The following is a 3,530-nucleotide window of genomic DNA, read 5'->3' as shown; positions in this document are numbered from 1 at the left end:
AGACACATGCACGGACATGAAGTCTATATTCGTAACTGCCCCCCATGACTAAGAATTCTAAACTAGAATCAGACAACTAGGCCTTCATGTGCTTTGGACTAATTTTACAACATAGTGTTAGCTATTCATATATTTTTTTATCGCTCTCCCTCGATCCAAGACTATACTCTAATCAATCACGTCTCTAACAGTGTAGATACAGTACTCGCCTAAATACATGTATTTGGTGACTTTAATGTCCACCACAGTAGTTGACTTGGCTTCTCCAACTACACTAACACAGCTGGCAGCATCACACATAACTTTTCTATATCCCAGTCTTTGACACAGACAGTGACGTTCCCGAGCCTCTCCCAGTTCGTCAGGACAAGCATGTCTCACTTCTGGACCTATTTCTATTGTCTAAAAAAGTCCATTGCTCTCTCGGGAATACTGATCACGTTGTGGTAATGATAAAAGCTCTCCACCAGGAATTGAAGAGCCACTACTCACGGCGTCAAGGTTCTACAATAAAGCTGACTAGGATGACATCAGAGATCACATCAAAGATACTTCATGGGGGAATATCTTTTCTCTTCCTGCTGAACAGTGCGCAAATAAGACAACTGAATGGTTCAAAGAGGCAACTGATACACGTTTCCACACGCGAGTTCTATAGCAAGCCCCATTCTCTCAAATGTTTTACTTCTACTTCCGCAGCTTCCATTGTTCAAAGACGACATGAATACCGCAAATTTATCCGAAATAGATTACAAATAGACTAAAGTTTATAACTACACTAGACGATCTGAAAATCACGCTTTCTCAAGTACATGATATCCTAAAAAAACTATACACCTCAAAAGTATGTGAACCTGATCTCACCCTGGCTGTACTATTCAACAAATGCTCTGCTGAGGTTTCTCCAGTTCTCTCCAAACTTTTCAACCAATGCCTTAATGAATCTTGCTAGAAAACCGCTCCGGTCGTACCAGTTTACGAGAATTCTGACGAAAGAACTGACCTATTAACTAATCGCCCCGGAAGTGTCCTCTCTTTTTTTCACCAAAAATATTTGAGTCCAAAATTAATCAAGCTCTAGTCCAACACCTCACAGCTGCTAAACTTCTGTCCGACCATCAATATGGATTTAGGCAAGCCGTTCTACTGCAGATATTCTAACTGTAATCTCTGAACGTATATACCATGCACATACGGTATAATCGCGTTGACACACCGATTTGCGTCAGATCACCGAAGTTAAGCAACGTTGAGCCTGGTTAGTACCGGATGGGTGACCATTTGGGAATTCTATGTGCTGTATGTGCTCTCTGCTTATCTCGGCATTTGTTTCCAGTCGTCCTGTACATAAACTTTTGTTGCCACTAGTATCTAACGATGTCGGCTTAGGAGAGGTGTGGTTGGAGATTGCGCACCTCCGGCTACAAAAATTTCACGCGCAGGCACCCCTACGGTGGGTATCCATAGGCTGTCAAAGACTGAAGGAAGCCTTTTAAATATACCATGCACTGGATAAGGCAGGGGAGGCTATGGCAGTAGTTATAGATATACCTAAGGCCTTTTACAATGCACGGTACGATGATCTACTAATGAAAATTAGATCATAATTAAATATTTCTTAAGTAAGAGAAGAATCCAGGTTGCCCTCGATGGTCGTACGTCAAAACGATATAATATAAATGCGAGTGTCCCTAAGGGTCTATCCTCATACCTTTATGATTCCTGATATTCAACAATGACCTCCCTGATAAAATTGTCTCTGACATGGGTATATTTGCTGACGACACTATGCCCTGTAACATACACAATGGGAAAACGAATGAACATGTACCCAAGACAATGGCAAAAACCCTAGAGAAAAACCTCCGATCTGTGGTTAAATAGGGAGAAAAATATATGGTCACATTTAATGCCGCCAAGACTAAGTTCCTTTTCTTTAATAGCTAGAAGAAAGCTTCTCCACAACTAATAGCCATGGCTAATGATGCATTATCTTTTAGATAAAACTCCTTCGTTCAAACTCCTCTCCTTAACGTTCACAGGGAACATGAGTTGGAACAGATACATTGAGTTCATTGGCAAGGCTGCTCTCTCTATCGTGCTAGAAAGTTACTTACGCCTGGGTGTATACTGCAATGCCACGATTCGCCCATGCATGTAGTATTTTCATCACATTTGGGCTGGTGCATCTGCAACTAATCTCTCCCTTTTAGAAAGGGTTCAAAAGACATGCACTATCAGTTAGGCTTCAAACGCTGTTCCATCGACGAAATGTTGCATCCGTCTGCCTGTTTTACAAGTACTTCAATGGTAGGTTCTTCGACAAGCAATAAGCCCTAGTACCACCTCGACATAAATACCCCCGACTAGCCCGACAAGTAGCGAAATCCCACCTTTATACAGCAGAAATCCCTAGATGTAAGAAAGCCTTCTAACCTAGTAATTTATTTTCATAGGACTGCTAGACTTTTGATTTGTATCCGGGTTCCTGTTTCCCTGTACTATACTGACATCCAGAAGTTCAAGTGTAATGTAAACAGACATCTTGGTGATCAGTTACTTACATAGTACCCCTACAAATTATGTCCCAGATAGTACCAACTACTTCAAAGTGGCATTATACTTTGTTTGGGGTGAAAATGCAAAAAGAAATATATATATATATATATATATATATATATATATATATATATATATATAAATATATATATATAGTCATCCACATACAGTACTGTTTCGCAGCTCATCAGTGCGGCTAGACAGGCAACTACCTCAAGCCAGGATTGAAACCCGACCGTTTATACGGCAGTCAAGGCTTCTAACCATTACGCTATTGGCGGCTGCTTGAACGAGTAGTGAGTTTAACGATGTTTTGATATCGTCCGAAATACCTCCGCTCGATTTGTTTACACAAAGAGCGTCGCTTATATGCTAATGGTAATTCGTTTTTCACTTCTCAATATGCTCAACTCAAGGTGAGGAGCACTATAGTCATCCACATACAGTACTGTTTCGCTGTTTCACAGCTCATCAGTGCGGCTAGACAGGCAACTATATATACCCGTCCTTGACTGGGTTAAAAAATAGCCTACAGAAAATCGACTCTGATTTATGAAAGTATGATAGGTTATGAAAAGGAAGGGTTGTAAAGAGATAGCTTCGAATTTGGGGGTATCAAAACCAAAGCAAAATATGATGAAAGTAAAAATAAATAGATAAACCGCATAATTTATTATACCATACCTGTTCACACTGAAACACTTATCACAATATTCTGTGGATCTATATTAAAATAACTTGTTAAACTTTGTGACATTCTATGAAGGTCAGGTGCGAACGAACACCCCCATAATTTTATTATACCATATTTCTTCAAACTGAAACATAATTATCAAAGTATACTTACGTAGATAGATATGAAAAATCTTTATAAAAGTGTGTGCCAATTTCCATTCTATGGAGACCCGGCGCGAACGCAGACCACAAAATTTTATTATACCACTCCTATTTAAGTTAAAACATACTTATCA

At 39.7% G+C, this 3,530-nt stretch overlaps 1 pseudogene; it reads left to right on the top strand.

Annotated features, from left to right (window-relative positions):
• Positions 1–1,189: 1,189 nt before the first annotated feature.
• LOC145260742 (5S ribosomal RNA) lies at positions 1,190–1,306 on the top strand (annotated as a pseudogene).
• The last annotated feature ends 2,224 nt before the right edge of the window (positions 1,307–3,530 follow it).

Source organism: Euprymna scolopes, chromosome 36, assembly GCF_053919585.1.
Source record: "Euprymna scolopes isolate OS-2025 chromosome 36, ASM5391958v1, whole genome shotgun sequence".
Taxonomy (NCBI): Eukaryota; Metazoa; Mollusca; class Cephalopoda; order Sepiida; family Sepiolidae; genus Euprymna; species Euprymna scolopes.
This window is presented reverse-complemented; position numbering and strand designations above follow the sequence as displayed.